Genomic DNA, 15,745 nt, shown 5'->3' with positions numbered 1-15,745 from the left:
GAGAAGTTTGTAATTTATTTTTTTTTTACAGCCTAATCAAAGGCGGCTGAAGTTGGTGGGAGATTTGCATTAATTCAGTGGACATTGGATCAGGTGCTTAATAAAGTTGAGCATCTGGCTTCAAACTGAACAAGGGCTCTTTTTTGGGGGCACTGCGCAGATCAGATGGTCCTAATGAAAGCTCCATCTCCAAACGAAAAGGTCGTGTGTGTGATGATGGCAAAGGGGACAGGTTGCAGGAGATTTCTCCCATTCCTAGAATCTTGCAAAGTCCTTTAGGGAAAAATTGCACGTCACTCTCTTTCTGGAATCTGAGACGAATAGTTGAAGCAAATATATTTGTATGTGTGTACACATACTTCTGCAGCAGCTTTCTGCCCTGGGATCAGTGAAATCGTTTAATGATATTCTATGGTAACGCAGACACGTGGTCGAAGGAAGAAGCTGGAGTCACCTTGCGCGTTGTTTTGCAGTTGTGGAACTCCTTTCTTTGCCCAGCTCGTTTCCGTCTGACACCATTTCTGTCGGAAGGAGATGTAATTGCGTGTGCGTGTATTTTTGGTCTTTCTTCCATGTCGTGTTTGCACCACTCTGTTGTGCCTTCTGCTGCTTATCTCTACACCTGCTTTAAAGACTTATTCCCTGAGGGAATAATACAAAACTTGTTGGCTTAGCCCCCTTTGGTATTTTCTTTTAAATCCCTCTTTTTTTTTTTTTAAAAATTATTTTAATTTTAGATTTTGTCTTGGCTGTGCACTTCGTTATGCTGGAGAGCTGAGAACTTAAATACAGGTATTCCCCTTGTACCTAATTGAGGATCCAACTGTTATAAATAGCCAGCTACAAATATCAGAAATTATTGGGAATTGTCTTCAGACAATCTTTTTTTCCTCCTAAGAAACCAAACGGATCGTCTCCAGAAAGCTCAGATGTTTTGCATCTGAAAGTGTTGGTGCATTTGCAGATGGAGAGATGCCCCTCATGAAACTTTTACCCAGAGAGATTGTACTTGATGGCAGTGGTTTTGCTGGCTCCTCTAGAAGGAACAGTGAAAAAAACAACCAAGCAAAAAGATATAATTTGGTAATCTTGTGAAAAAGCTAGGTCATTTATCACCTAGATGCTCCCTAGTGTGTGTTGTATCAATGGGATCTGCAGTGAGTTACTCTAGCCCATCCAGCCCTTTTTAAATTCAGGGAAGAAACAGGAATGCCTGGCTTGGGGGGATAGAGACTGCTCTTTTAACAATGACTCGAGTAGGTATTAATTCCCAAACCAGAGTTATGGGTTTTTTTTATTTACCGAACCCCACCAGAAATGAAAGCATCAAGCAGTGGAGAGATCTGGTGGCACTGTCGGAGATGATGTATGCCCAGGGATGCTCACGTGGGAAAGAGGTAGATGATGTGCCAGTCTCCTGTCAATATACAGCTCCTTGCAAAAGAAATGGCCTTATTATTGTCCAACTGGTTAAAATAGTTTTATTGTTTACATCACTCAAAGCTATAGGAAATCTTACCTGTTTGCTTCCTGTTTCTCTGATGTATCCATTAAGAGTTTTCAAAATCTAGTTTCTTTGTGTGATGCTATGTCTGTAATCACTTAAACTGGAGTTCCCAAGATACTTATCAAGAAAAGGTGAAAAATTTGATTTCTTTACCCCATCCCAGCAGATACTGCATTTTGCTTTCTATCTTTTCCCTATCTCTTGAGTTGGAGATAGCATTTGTCTTTACCGAGCAGGTTACTGAAGGAATTAATGTTTCCTTGCACCGTGCTGGGGAGGTGAAGTGACGCTGCTGTATCCCACTTCTGACCCCAGGAGTATTGGGAGGCTTAATTAATTACATTTTGGGCCATGCTTTGACAGACCCTGATCAAAGAAAGGCACGACAGACATGTAAACTATTATTATGTTGATGGTAAATGAATTTAAATGTTTTAATACTGCAACGCAAGGCATAAAGAGGAAAAAATAGCAAGAAATCTTCTACAGAGGAGATTAAAGTTGGCCAAAAATTATTAGGAACTTTCCTGGCAAGTATGGCTGAATACTGGCATGTGTGTTTGCATTTTCACACAGATCCAAGAGAAAGAGTTAATGGAGTACAGAGCTATCGGGTTCATTTCCAATTTTCCACCAGACTGTAATGAAACGCCACCATGCCTCAAACCAAACCTCTCATTAGTCTCCTTATTAGTTTTCACTCTAGTAAATAAACTAATGGTGCTACTAGCAGTTAATAATAGGCAATCAGGGTCCCTTTCGTGCCTGTCACTTTTTGTCCTTGCTTTTTGTTTAAAAAAAAAACAAAAGAAAGCATGTGGAAAAAAAGAATTAACCCCCTGTTTATTCCACTAATTATCTCTCTCTTTTTTTTTTCCCTTCTCTTTTTAAATTTTATTTTAATGCTTTATTTCATGGCTCTCTGCTCTTTCGGCTGCCGCTGATCCAGAAGTGCGCTTTCTGGGAAGCATCCTTCATCTGGCAGAAAGGCTCCTGACTAGTTTCTACGGTTGATACCCACCTCTGGAATTCCCTTCCTGGCACAGAGGTGTCTCCTGCCGAAGCCTGGCAGCGAAGGAGAAACACGCCATAAGCTGTTTGCTAAAGCATTGCTCCTGGTGGGTACAACGGGCACGCTGAAACCGTAGCTCACGAATTGCGGAGCGTGCTGTTAAAACATGCCGCACACCTTCAGTACCTTCTACTAGGAAATATCACGCAGCTGTATGCAAGTATTTTGTTAGTTGCTATTTGGCTAGAGCTTCTGCCTTGTGTTTCTGAGTGACTTGGACACCTTTCTGTCATGGCTTTTTTTATTTCGGTTTTTTTGTTTGCCTTTTTTTTTTCTTAACCCAGCTCCTGTTGTCCATAAGCTAAAGCCTTACAAGAAGATTTTGGGCATGTCCATCTTCCGCTGCGGCACAGAATCCTGCGCTGGCTAATTAATCTAGTCTCTTGTCAGGCAGAGGATGGCAAGTCCTTGATGATATAGGGATTTCCCCTGTCACCTAACCCTGGAATGTCTTAAATCCTTTGTTCCCCTTCCCCCCACACTTATTTCTCCTGTTACAGTACCCCCTTGCCCTTGAAGCACTCCTACTTTTTCCCTCCAACTTCTCTTTACCTGCCTATCCTTCTGTAAACCTTACCTCATTCTTTCCTAGAATATTTTCTGGTTTATTTGAAGTATTGAGGGTTTTTTTATTACACCAGATGGTGTTATGTTTTGTTCTGTTAAGCCGTGCTCTCTCAAAGGGGTGTCCGAAAGGAATCGTGTTTTAGAGTTACCATTGAAAATGAAGGGATGCTGAACAGGTATGAAATCCTTTTCTTTTTGAGACTGTTTTGGTGGTTGGGGTGTCAGACTGGATGCAAGACTAAATAATTGATCGGATTTCTCTCTCTCTTCAAGTGATATTTAAACCAGGAAGCCTGAGATCAAATGAAGGATAGAAGAATGCCCAGTATGTCCTGTTCTTCATAAAGTGCTGTGATTTAATAGTGTGTTCCCAGTTTTACTACTGGGAAAGTAATTTCCAAACGCTAGAGAACAGTAACACCGCAGATATTTCCCTCAATTCCCTTTGTAGGTCTGGAAAATTCAGTCTTGCTGATATGGCAAGGCACCCATTTAGACTGCTCCATCAGTCTTCTGGCTCTGAGTATCTGTTGAACGTTATTAAATTTTGTTAATTATGTCACTAGTTCCACATGAAACCAAGGACTGTTTGGGCATGCAGAAACCCAAACCTTATGTTTGTGAGATGACTATAAACCACCGATAGCTTGGAATATGTCTCCAAGGTATTGTCTTTGAATCTTCTACCGAATAGGACAATTCGGTAGAATTTTGGTAGCAACTGAACTTGATCTTTCAAAACTCAATGCTTTCAGGTTTTTTTGATGCAAAGTTTAATATCCTTGTCACTGATTTTGAACTTTTTCTTGCTGAGACTGCTCCAGAGGATAGCTGGAGGGTTGCCATTTGGACAACCTCTTTGTGTCAAGACCCTCTCCTGTATCTCCAGAGATGTGGAGATTCAGTTCCCATCAACAAGCAAAATTATCATTACAGTGTATCCAGACTTCGGACACCTGGAAGCACAGTCGTGCTTCACCATGTCTTTATAGTCTTTTTGCCCCAGATGGTGAGCGGCCAGGAGAAGGTGGGCTGGAAGGGCTGCTCCGAGGCTGAAGTGTGCGAGCGCCTCTGCCGTGCCTTTTTTACAGCCTGATCGAGGATGTCCGGCTCTAATTCCACCAAGCCTAAAGGTTAATGACTTACGCTTTGTCTTCCAAAATCTTGGTCTAAATGCAGGAGGTGTTAGAAAGCAGGCAGTGTGCCTTCTGGGGGCTCTCTGCTACTGCAGTTCCTGAGCTGTTCTTTCAGAAACACCAAATGCTGGGTGCCCTTGGCAAAGCTTCAGCAAAGATGTAAAGGTGATTAAAACTGGCCGAAGGCTTTTGAAAAAGGATATAGCAAAATTTAATTTAGATAGACGTGTTGTATCTGATGCTGGTAGTGGGGAGCTATAAACAGTAATAATAAGGTACATTTAATAGGAGAGTTACTGTTCTGAGACACAGATGCAAAGAAGTTCAGCCCTGTGCCCAAACTAGACTAGGTCATGATGAACACAGAGAAAGAAATTAAAATAGTCCCAGTTTAGCTCTTCTCTCAGGGTTTAAGGGGAATTTGAAGAATCCAGTCTAGCAGTGCTAAGAGCCACAGATGCACACTGCTGCTTGTATAAGCTATATGCAGCTGAAGAAACGGCTTTCGTGTTCCCCAGCTATGAAGCGATCATTCATAAACCATCACAAGCAAGTGGATGAATAAAATGCATTGAATGTTGGCACAGAAACTAAGGGCTGCACTGGAAATACTGTTAAAATAGTAATGTGGTTTCATGCCTGGCCAGTTAGGAAGTGTCTGAAGAGATGTGAAAATTTAAATCTATTTTTACATAGCGCACAAAGGCAGAGTCACAGCACTAAAGGCCCCCCCACACCCCCCAACTATTTCTGAAGGGACAGATGTCACTCATTCATTCACCATAAGGACAAAACCAGGATTTGCGATCAACAGAACTGGTGTTGCCGCCTGGTTTTGTCTACGATTGTTCATTCTTTCATGTAATCTTTTAAATTAATGAATTAATAATAGCTATTAACGGCTGGCCTTTGATGCTTCAGGATTCCCTAGTTTAACTTGGCATGAGACACCATAGCACTCACTCGGACCGTCGTGGTTAATTGCTGTTCGTGAGCCTGCCTTAAATACCACACGTCAGTGCTCAAACTCTAGCAAAGGGCTGCGTATGCTGCTTGGCTGTAGTGAGCAATCCTCCTTAGGAGAAGAAATAAATGTCTTTCATAATAAATTGCCTAGCTTTTTTTATGGCTAACATCAGTTATTTCTTTAATCCTCAAGTCTGTATGGGACTCTTAAAATGCTTTACAATTTATTTCATAACTTACATAATTTTACGAGTTAGTTTAACAATGGTTTTATATACAAGGTTTGAAATAACTCTTTTATATATGTGCATGTGCAGTCAGGCAGGTATACCTTCTATGGATACTGACAGAGTGAGTTGGAATAAATTGATTCATATAAATTCCTTTTTAATTAGACATTTTGACCTCATAATCTCCCTACAGAAACATGAGGCTCTTGTAACCTTCACAAGACTTGCAGCCCATATAATCTTGATACTGTTGTGGGATTTCTTGCCTGTCCTATTGAGCTTCTCCTCTTCACGATGCCATCTCATAGCCTTGCTGCTCCTTTTGCCGTCTCTTCATTAAGCCCCTTGTCTGTATTTTTACAACTGATTCACTGGGACGATTCACAAGCAGGGAAAGCTCCAGCCAGATGAGTCTGTTCCTATTAATGGTATTCGTGGGAATAGATATGAAAATAATTACCTATGTATAATTAAACCCTATGTGTAAGGCTAGGGTTTTCCGGTATAAAGGATGATCTTCAAGCTGCGTTAGGACCGTGGTCCCAGGGTGTCGGCCCTCTGTGAGCAGTCGGTGTCTATGCCACTCTTTCAGGCTTATTTTCTTGTTAGCTCCCGTGAAGAGGAGATTTCTCTCGCTCTACGCATTTATTTTTTGGGGTAAGGCTGGCTACCATCTCAGACCATAGAAGACCATTGAATACTTGCTGTGCCACCGCAGCTTTGCAGCCACCGCCTGATGCAATCTGTGAACCCCGTGAGTAAACCCAGTCAGATGCCCTTCCTTGGTCCAAGCGATGCCCTGTATCCAGCTGGGGCTGCCGTAACTTCCTCCTCGCGTGGGCTGTCTGGCTCCTGTCCTCTCCATCCAAGCACTGCCTGCTCAGCACCAAGCTCCCTGCCTCCACACCCAGCCCTGACTAAGGTCTTACACCCAGAGCTGGCATGTGCCTTTCAAATCACCTGCCAGAGCAGCTCATCGCCCAGGAACACCCAGCATCTCTGGTCCTGCAGCAGGGCGAGGAAGGGGATCTTGCCCTGCCCATGCAAAGGTTTGGTCCTCGGCCCCTTAAAGGCTTTCCTGGACCTCTGTGCTTATTGCCTCTTCTGCTAGACCATTTTCCACTTTCCCAGTCACTTGTTCAAGTCCTCCTTCGGCCTCTATCTGACTTGTGGGATACAGTGGTCTAAGGGGGTCTGCCCTTGACTTTTTTATTTTGCCCCTGAGCCAGTGCTCCATTATGCAATATTTTCCTGCAAAGCTCTAAGGAATCTTTGAAACTAATATTTATACTAGACTAACCCTAAGAGGAAAACACGGACCCCTCCAAGATTCCATGTAGGTAAATAATAAGCAATTAATTCAAGACTTGGGTCTGACTTTGCAGCCTTTCCAGTGAGCGAACAATGGTTATATATGATCCGAGCAACTCTGTGAAATGAAATTATGCACAGGAGCATACACGTGGCAGTGCTCAAAACCCAGAGGACAAAAATATCTTTGGCCACGGCAGAGAACTGTTTGAGAGCGCTTCTATTTTGCAGATTTTGTTCCCATAAACGTTAGAGGGAGAAAGGGGAGCAGCAGGGAGCAAGAAAGACCGGTGGTGCCACGCCGGGCTCCTGCCTGAGCCCCTGCCCCTGATTTGTGTTTGGGGAGCACGGGATGGGAGTGGGGGACAGGTTGTGTAGCTTCTCCCAACAGCAAGAGCATTCCTGGCTTTATTAGCAGCTTTCAGCTGGCAGCCAACGCTGCTTTAATTTAATACTAATGCTTTTTTGATGAATTGTTGCTTAGTCTGTTTTGAATACTTTCTGCATGACTAATTAATGTACCGAAATGAATAAAATTGTGTTGTGAAGCTTTACGCTGGTATGTACAACCGGCTGGTAGTCACGGCTCTTCTTCAATATTTTATCTAATCTTTGCATTCTCAAGGACGGGGGCATTGCTTGTTATCTAAAAGCCACTTAACTGAGCTAAAACGTGATGTCATGCTTCTCTAAGTATCTGTAGGTATTTATGTTCAGTCTGTTGAGAAACAGACGTGAATATAGCGAGATATACGTAATTACATTCTTTTCACGATAACAAAACCCACTTGAAATTGGCAAGAGATGAAAACCTGCAGCCTCATACATGGAGTTTTGCTTGAGTAAAGCGTTCTTGTAACATTATGCTGGGATCAACCGGAATGATTCATCGCTGGAAAGACACTCCCAGCTGGAGAAGATAGTTAGAAATCACTCGCTATTGACCCCTGCGAAGAGCGGCATCAGCCCCTCGGAGCGGAAAAGCTGCCGGGATAAGGTAACCCCGCAGCCAGGAGCGTTTGTTTCGCATGCGGTTCGTGCTGGCGCGGCCCTCGGTTCGCTCTTTGCTGCGGGGGGCAGCGGCCGGATCGCGCTGCAGCGGGATGCGATTCCTCTCCCCTTTTGGCTGCTCTCCCTGAGAGCTTCTCGTTCCCCGTGCTTTTGAATTTATGCTTTATTGTCTGTAGTTTGTTCCCCCTCCCGAAACAGAGAGGACTTCTGTAAGAGAGTAGAATAACAACGTAGTTGTTTGATATGTATATATATGCTTTAAATAATCCAGCATCTAATTTTTAATGAAGCATGGAAGAAAACTAGAGCTCAGCACAATCCGTGCCCGGCGAAGATCCTAATCTTCCCTTCCCAACAGAGGAGAGCTGCAGCGGGAACCCTCGTTCCATGAACAAGCAGCGTGGCTGCCGCTGGCCCCGGGAGGGAGGTGTGCCGAGCCCGCCGGGCGATGGGAGCCGGGCGGAGGTAGAGGCCAGCGACCGGCTGGGCTGCAGCACCCCGGGGAGCACCCCGAGGGGACAGCCCCGGGGTCCCCCGTCCGCCGGCTCCGCTGAGGGCGCGATGGAAACCCCCTGAACGACGAGGCAGGAAGCGCACGGTGCGAAGGTACGCGGCTTTATAGACTATACAGAAATCTCCCCTTCCTAACCCTTTTTTTTTCCCGTTTTAAAAAAAAAAAAAAGTGATTTTAGTCTAAAAGTCACTGCAGTTGACATGTACTTAGGAAAACAGACCGTGTGTTGGGTAAGGTAAAAGCTAAACCCGACCGGTTTCTGTCTGTTCAACTACCCGTCGGATTAGTTAAGCTCAACGTATGGATCAGTCGCTCCTTTAAGGGAGCAGGACCCGACCCCCTCTTTGTGAGGGGAGCGGGGGGGGGGTGGGGGGGTGGTGGTGTCCCAGCCAGCCCCCTCCTGCCCACCCGTTTTTGGGGTGACAGCACCATGTCGTGTTCCCCCCCCGCCCTGCAAAGCAACCCCCTCCCACCCATTTGTGGGTCTGGGGGGGCTCCGCGGCCGGGGGGAGCAGCTCCGCGGTGCCGAGAGCCAAGGGGGGGCACCTCCAGGGGACAGACGCGCGTCCAGCCGCCGGGGCGCTTTGTCCGGGTGCTTTTTGCGATGAAGGTGGGGTGAGGGAGCAGTTCTGCGTCCGTCTGGTCCTGCCCCGCTCCCCAGTGGGGTGCTTTGGGTTTCGCAGGAGGCTGGGGCTGTGATTCTTAATTTATTTTTTTTTTTATTAAGAGCCTGCTTGTGAGAACGTAGTTCTTTACAAATTGCTTTCCAAGTAAAAGCAAATGAAATAATGATTTATGTTGTGAGTCTGCAAAAGAGAACAGCACCGCCGGTGCAAAAGAGCTTCCGACTCTTCCTTGTTACTTAAAAAAAATCAGTATGTAATAAATTTAAATTAATTTCTTAGCCAAATAGTTGTGTTTCCAACTGTAGCCAGCGCTGCATTTAGCATTACAGAGCACGCACTCTTTTCTGCTAAACCACGCTTTCTTTGGAGGGACTTTTAACAGTTTCTTAATTATAATTACATTCTATAGCCAGCGTGATGGAAAACACTTAATTACATCACTTGCCAATACAATAGGAAATGAGTATGTGTCTTTCATATGTCCATGTGATTTCTTTTATATTTTAGAAGCTTTTTCTTGTTAATGGGTATTGACAGGTACGAAAACCTGCCCAAATTGTGGGGCTACCTGCAGGAGTACCTGTCGTGTCTAACGCAGCACATTGTCAGGTGTCTGTTGATTTTTAGAGCATCAGAAGTCCGGGCTGCGCAGAGGGGCCGTGGTTCATCTTTTTTGTCTATATGAGAGTCATTGTGAGGCCACGCCAGAGCACAGGGCTGATGGTTATAATGGATTGTGAACTTCCAATGGGCAGAACTGGGAAAATATTTGTATTCTGTCTCAAAAAAATATATAAAAAAAGATCTGTTGCCTCAGAGAGCCTGTTTGGTGGGAATTGATGGTAAATAACAAAGATCTCAGTGTGAACTGGGTGGAGATCCCCAGTGTGGCCATTAACATACCTTTAGAATGATCTTTGTTGAACTTTTTTGCTTTTATTGCTGTGGAAAGCCCATTTTGCACAGAGATACGGCTATCTCGATGCATCGAAGCTCGGGGCCGCTGCTGGAGGGTGGTGTCAGGAGGTCAGACTGGCTCCGGCGTCCCACAAGGATTTCAGTCCTGCGTGTTTGGTTTTCTGGTGTGGAAGTGTAATGGTGCCGTCGCTGCGTAACAAGCGCTTAAGGAAGGATGGCTGAAATGAAAACATAGGTATTTCCATTTTAGTAAGCGATGAGCTTGCAGGCTCCATACGTTGGTGGAGAGGAGGTGTCCGGGCAAGGTTTCTTCACTAGATCCATGTTTGCTTTGCTGCAGAATGAGGTAAAAATAAATCATTGGTGAGGCGCTTACGGGTGGGTGATCACTGTGATGATAATAGTGATTTAGCTCATTAGTACTGCTCAGATAAAATGATTCCCAACGCTCAGCTGATTAGCTATGCAAACACCGAGGACAGGCTTTTAATCAGGCTGGTCCGCGGGTCTAACCCTGCTGCCTCCTGTACGGCCCTGGGAGGTGCCAGCAGGGAGGGAATCTGACCCTTCGAGTTTCCACTGGATTTTTTAGGCCAGTGCTGACATAAAAACATTTGAAAAGCCATCCCGGTTGTTTTACAGTAGAAGACTTGTTTGCTGTCAACCTAAAACTTTATTTATGCGTCAGTGATCCGCTTGTTTAATTATCTGGCATTCGTGTGTCTGATGTTGAGTCTGATTTCCTCCAACTCTCTTGTGTAAAAGGTAAGGTACAAGTGACACTGTAGTTTGGCAATAGAATAAATTATTTTTTCAGTTTTTGCTCATGAGTAGGACTGGGCTTTTCCAATGGAAACCAAATCTGAATCCCTTGATTTGCCCACGCTCCCCGCTGCTGTTAGAAACTGGATCTAATGTCAAGTACAGCGGTTTAAGGAGTGCTAAAATAATCACTCTGCGTCCTTCAAGATGCTATTTAGCCATGTATGAAAGTGGCCGCACTAAGTTAGAGCCCCCCCCTCCCTTCTCCTGGCCCCCACATTGCACGTAGTGTCTGTCAAATCGATGTGATGGAAGAGGCAGAACAGCTCGCAGGGGTCAAGCGATACAGCAGCCGAGCTTGGGCGCTGGCGGACTCCCCAGAAGAGATCGAAGTGTGCGTTGGTGCCGCTGATGGTTTGGTTCCTTGAGGTTCGCTAAGGCATGTTTAGTTAAAACGAACTCATTTGCCTTGAAAACACGTTCTCATTTTCACCCTAGGGTGGCTGTCGTGGTCCCTGGGTAGAACACGGCGTATCTCAGTTGCTGCTAGGTATCCTCCTTTTGTAAGAAGGTATTTAGTGAGCGAGAACAGCACGGAGTAGGTGGTAAGATGGAATTGCCGGTGGTCCTTTGGCGCTCTGAATAGATTTTTACATTAGACAATACCTTCTTGTGATATAATTAGTGAGGAATGACATGAGTAGAAATATATCCTACATCTATTTAATCTTTTTTTTTTTAAATTATTTTGGATTCCCTGATATTTTGGGGGGATTAGTTTGACCGACAAGCCTCCCTGCTTGTTGGAAAACCTTCTTTCTCTCATAAAGTGAATAATCCTTCATAGTTTTCCTGGTTGCCAAGATCTACAATAGCTGTAGTAGACCTCAGATACCCATTTTTGCCCGCTGACTTGACTGTGTTCTTTGAGTGGTGTGACCTACTCAGAGAGGAGCGTAGTTCTTATCCCTCTGTCACCATATGTTCGCAGCAATAATCGTCGTTTTCCGTAAGTGCCAGTACTTGGTTTGTTCTGCACACATGGTACTTCGTTGTCTCTGATATAGTTTTTATAAAGCTGCTGTGGCGATTGCGAGGGTTTCACGATAGAGATGTATGTATGTAGGCGGGACTGCTTCATCACAGGCCATATATCATCAGCTTAAATATTTTTGACATTTACGTACTAAATAAAATCATGGTTTATCACTTGGGAAGTGTTAAAAAAGGGAAGCGTTCTCTATAAACGGTGCTGCCATTTGTACGTCGCACAGCGTTGCGCCTACGTGATCCCCAGTTCAGACCCTTCGTTAGTGCTCCAGGGCGTGATGAGGCCTGAAACCACAATATTGCTATTTATTTGGATCGCAGCAGTGCCAAGGCAGGGTGTTAAGACTGGGTCTCCCTTAGAAGGGATGCTGCAGATGCAAGCAGCAGGAGCTGCGCCTCGTGCCAGGAGTTTACGTTGCTGTAATACCCGGAAAAATTCTTCGTGGAAACCTTAAAGTGAAATGCGGGGATGTACTTAGGATGAGGACATAAAATACCCTGCGAGCTCCTCCATCGGCATGTGTTTCTGAGTAAGCTGTTGCGGGGGCTTGCCTTGCTGCTTTGCCTGGCTTTATATAAACAGCCGAATACGCTGTAGAAACTGCTGGGTATGATAGGGAGGGGTGGGAGGAATAGGGTTAAATATAAGTAAAAGTTTTATTGCGTCCTTCTAGGTATTCATACGGTACATAAAATTCCTCGTGCGTTCCATTTAAATTCTGGGGGTTTTAGCTGAGCTTCCCTACTTTTCCTCTTGCGACTGCCTTTCCTTTAATGGAATTACATAAATTTCTGTCATCGAACTCTGCCTGCAATTACTTTGTATCAGTCAACCTACTGCTTTTGTGTTTGCTTTCATCTCATTAGCTGTTGCACAGATGAATTACGACTTGTAGGTAGTTGACTGACTAGCGCCCAGACGATTCCTTTGTATGCTGAAGGTATTTGGCCGGCAAAATGTTCATGTAAATAATTCAGCACGAGGCAGGTTACAAAACTACTGGGGTTTGTATTGACAAGGGTGTTTCCATACTTAAGGGGGGTGCTGTGCAAAAGAAGAAAAGTATGTAAATGGATTAATAGACCGACGTATTGGGATTCAGAAATCGGTTTATAGGGCAGTGAATAAAATGATTCTAGGAAACTGGAAGTCATGCAAACAGGGTATTTTCCTGGTATTTTATATTCAGAAATGCTGAAGGCTGCATACTCATGACCTTGCCTAATTTCAAGCTTACTAGATGTGGCTATGAAGTGCCCAAGGGCAATTTTAAAAATTCCTCTAAAAATAGCTTTTCACAGGAACTTACATGAACTGCCACTGTGTTAGTGTTTGATTATTATTTTTTTTTAATCCACCCCCCCCCCCCCCCCAACAGTTGGAAATTGCTAACTCCAGTCCCCATTCCCTTTCACTGTTATCATTCCTTTATTCATGCAAAGATTTTCAGATTAAATCACTTTGCAGTGCAAGTCCATGTTATTTTCCAGCACTGGTACTGAAACGTCGGTGGGGGGATTGCAGCTTGTTGCCCTTTTATGCCACGATATTCACATTACTGTTATGGGAATCAATAGGTTTTTGTCTGGGTGTTGGAGGGAGGTGCCTGACCAGCTCATTTCGGGAGTTTAATCAGCTGTAGGATGGATGTCTTTAAGTCAATAATGCGTGCCTACAGCCGTGCTTTGGAATCTAAGGTAAAGGTATGCTGTGAAGGTTTCAGTCACCTAAAAATAAGGTTGGTAGGAAGGAGAAAGGACAAGCAAACTGAAATATTCTTCACTTAAACCCCTGGATGTCTCTTTGCCAGCTCCAAGCTTTCTTGTGCAGATTTTCATTTGTTTGTTGTTTCGTAATGACGTGCGTGATTTTTGAAGTAAATGGAGTAGATTCAGTTAGGCTACTTTTCAGACGTTATATCTGAATAGTTGAATGAAAGCTAATTTGGGTAATTGTGGGTATGACTCGTTTCCCAAAATAGCGCTGATGTGAGTGGAAACAATAGCTCTTGTCTCCAGAATAATGGAAGTCCTTGATAACGTTTTAGCATCTTAAGATATCGCTCTGTGCATCTGTGGCTAAAGTCATATGGTCTCGTGGGCTTCCACCGACCAAAGTCCCAGCGAGCAGCGGTTTAATTTCAGCATCCGAAATAAACTTGAACCTTTTCATCTGGCGCTCACCTTTCCGGTGAGTGCATGCGCTTTATTTGAACGCAATAGGCAGGAACAATATCCGATCGGGTGGTCACTGACATGTTGTGATATGTTTTGCTCTGTCTCGTGCATGTGGCCGGGTGAAACACGTGATGCTCGTGTTTGTTTTGGAAAGGCTTCCCTAAATTACTGCGATGCTCACTTTTTTGAGTTGATCAGTAAAGTGTGTTTGGGCAGGATGATCGGTTTCATAGTTCTGATGTGCACATGCAGTTGATTTAGACATGATTAATATATGTTGTAAAAATACCCATCTCATCATATTTGCTTGAGTGTCACCACATAAGGTTTATGGCACTTCTGTAGATCTACACACGTGAAATAAAACAGACCGTTGGAATTTTCACAAACAAGGCAAACCTTCAGATAAAGATGGTTTTGGCATGAGCATTAGTGGGTTTTCATGACCAGTTTGGCTAATGCTGTTATTGTGGTCTTGGTTATGTTTAAATATTTAATGGAGTTTAAGCTATTTTTACGTATTTTATTTTTACTGCATCTGTTAGGCTCTTTGCTTTTTGTGGATGCTGGCGAGGAAGAGATGTCAAAAGCATTTTCAGGCTTTTCTGGCCTTAAATATTTAGCCAAAGGAGTTTGTTTTCCTGTGATCCTTGTGTTAATAAAACAAGAGTCTAAAGCTAAACCGGTGCAGGGCTGGATTTTGTAGAAAACCCTACTGGTTTTAGAGCACTCTTTCCAGACAAACATTTGGGGCTAAAGTGCTGAGGAAGCAGATGCCAGTCTGCAGATATTAAGAGTTAATATCTCTTGAGATGTGTTCATTCTCTTAAGGAGCTTCCAGCCCCCAGCGAGGCTTCACGTCAGCGAGATAAGAGGGGCTGGCGAGGGTGGTGGCCAGCGTCTGTGGTCGCGGTGTCGAGCAGCGCTGGGGGAGAGGGTGAGCGTAGGGTCGGGATACATCTGTCCTGTGTGGATCCAACTGTGAATATTGAACTTGAACCCTGTGTCCTTGGGATAACGGCTGTGACTTTGGGTAGGTTTACATAGCTCCTGAACAGCTCATTTGGTGGGTAATAATTGTGGTGCTTCAGAGCATCCAAGGGAGTCAACTACAAGTAGTTTAGGGGGAAGAGAACACTTTATTGATTCCTCCCAGCCCAGGAAAAGACCAATTGTCCTCGTCCTCCTCATTTTACCTCCTGTCTCTGCTGAATGATGAGAGCATGTGCATGCATATATATGTATGCGTGTGTGTGTGCACGCGTATATATGTTTGCTAGTTGGCCTTCAAGGACTGAAAAATTTTGAGGTTGTTTTATCAGCATCAGGCGAGCTGCTCTGTAAGTATGAAAGTTTCATTGCTATTAAGTTTTTTACAACCAGAGCTTAGCTTGCTTATGCCAAACTGTACAGTACTTTAACATGTAATAGAGTATGGAGGTTTTTGTGGTTTTAAAATTATTTTAAAGGTCTTACTGTAATTCTTTTTATTTTTCTCCCAGATAAAAGAGGTTTTAAACAGCTTCTACCTCGGTGTTCCTTGGCTGTAGGTCTTATACTTGAGGGGCAAAAAGGAAAAAGACTTTCTCATTGGTTTTTGTTCTTGTGAGTGTTTTTTTGTGGTACTGCTTTACTGAGAAAATTTCAGTTCAGGCAGAGAAGAGCATTGTTAAACCAATGAATTTTTATCCACTTATCAGAGGTAGGTTTTTATATGCACTATTTTCTCTGGGAATAACATTTGGAGCTCTTTAGTTGGGTTTTAGGACAAGAAACCTCTGGCTTTCTGGAAGTGATGAAATAAAAACCTTTGAGTGTGACCCAGTTTGACAGCAAACTAGCCAGCAGCATGCGTTGCCCCAAGGACACCGTGAGCCCCATGTCTGATGAAGCTTGC

At 44.0% G+C, this 15,745-nt stretch overlaps 2 protein-coding genes across 6 annotated transcripts in view; one reads left to right on the top strand and one right to left on the bottom strand.

Annotated features, from left to right (window-relative positions):
- ORC4 (origin recognition complex subunit 4) overlaps nucleotides 1-14,579 on the bottom strand; it is a 446,994-nt gene extending 432,415 nt beyond the window's left edge. Inside the window, exon 1 of the mRNA XM_075092781.1 lies at nucleotides 14,575-14,579. The gene's annotated coding sequence lies outside the window, so the exon portion shown is untranslated. The remainder of the gene's footprint in view (nucleotides 1-14,574) is intronic.
- The window catches only part of LYPD6 (LY6/PLAUR domain containing 6), a 68,770-nt gene that overhangs the window by 23,974 nt on the left and 29,051 nt on the right, over nucleotides 1-15,745 (top strand). The window contains exons 1-2 of one of the 5 annotated variants that reach the window (XM_075092784.1): nucleotides 6,730-7,786; nucleotides 8,159-8,406. The exons of 2 other annotated variants lie outside the window; for them this stretch is intronic. The gene's annotated coding sequence lies outside the window, so the exon portion shown is untranslated. Of the gene's footprint in view, nucleotides 1-6,729; nucleotides 7,787-8,071; nucleotides 8,407-15,745 lie in introns of those variants that run through there. 2 more of the 5 variants (XM_075092783.1, XM_075092782.1) reach the window with 2 other exon arrangements.

This window comes from Phalacrocorax aristotelis, chromosome 5, assembly GCF_949628215.1.
Source record: "Phalacrocorax aristotelis chromosome 5, bGulAri2.1, whole genome shotgun sequence".
In the NCBI taxonomy this organism is placed as follows: domain Eukaryota; kingdom Metazoa; phylum Chordata; class Aves; order Suliformes; family Phalacrocoracidae; genus Phalacrocorax; species Phalacrocorax aristotelis.
Note: the sequence above shows the minus strand (reverse complement) of the source record. Positions and strands in the feature narration are given on the sequence as shown.